We start from the raw sequence: 959 nt of genomic DNA on the forward strand, positions 1-959 counted from the left end.
TAAATGAAAATATAAAATAAAAATATAGTATTATATATATATATATATATATATATTAAGTGCTATGTATGCAAATGTTCCTTATTTACATAATGGATGGCACCTAGTAAGATGCTTAAAGGTTAAAAAAGCAGCTGCCTTTGATCGAACGGCAGGGATCTGTTTAAGAACAGTTCAATTAATTCACGTATTATTGAGGGCATCTTCTTGGAAATTAAGGTGTCAGCAAAGAATAAAAAAAAGGAAAAGAAGCCAACTGCAGTTGAGGTCGTGCATGTGGCTCCACGTGGCGGCATTCGATTAAAGTCGCTGCACGTGGGGACATTCATCTTTTCCACAACGGCGAAATTTCCACCATGAGAAATTTCTTCCTTGTTTGGAGAAGAAGGAACGGTTACGGAAATATGAAGTTGTTGAGGTTGTTTCTAGAAAAAGTTTTCATCTCGAGTCAAGACTTTATCATTTTTAATTACTTTTGTATTTCCGTGTTTGGAAAACAAAGGAATGATTTCACTCCCCTCACGGCCGCGTTTAATTATTAGGTGCGGAGGGGGCACGCAGAGCTGTGCGCGCCCTTCGATCACAGCAGCACATCGCGGCTGCATGACAGTGGTGCACCCACTGTCATACAGCCGCATGCAGCCGCGATGTGCAGCTGTGATCGGAGGGAGCTGCACGCTCCCTCCGCACGTAATAATCGCTCCACGGCCACCACCTTGGCGAGTCGGGCTCTTTCTGTCTGTCACCGTCTTCTCTCTTTCTTGGGACATCCCACTGCTCCGATCGACCAACTGTGCCCTAACCCAAAACTGTGAGGTATGAAACAGGAAAATTATATACATGCGCAACACTCAATTCTTTTCTTTACATTCCTACTAATATAGTGTTTTTGATTTTCAGGATTCATGTCCCACCATACTAAATAGCAGAATATATATATATATATATATATATATATA

Source organism: Phalaenopsis equestris, unplaced genomic scaffold (genome assembly GCF_001263595.1).
Source record: "Phalaenopsis equestris unplaced genomic scaffold, ASM126359v1 Scaffold000251, whole genome shotgun sequence".
Lineage (NCBI taxonomy): Eukaryota > Viridiplantae > Streptophyta > Magnoliopsida > Asparagales > Orchidaceae > Phalaenopsis > Phalaenopsis equestris.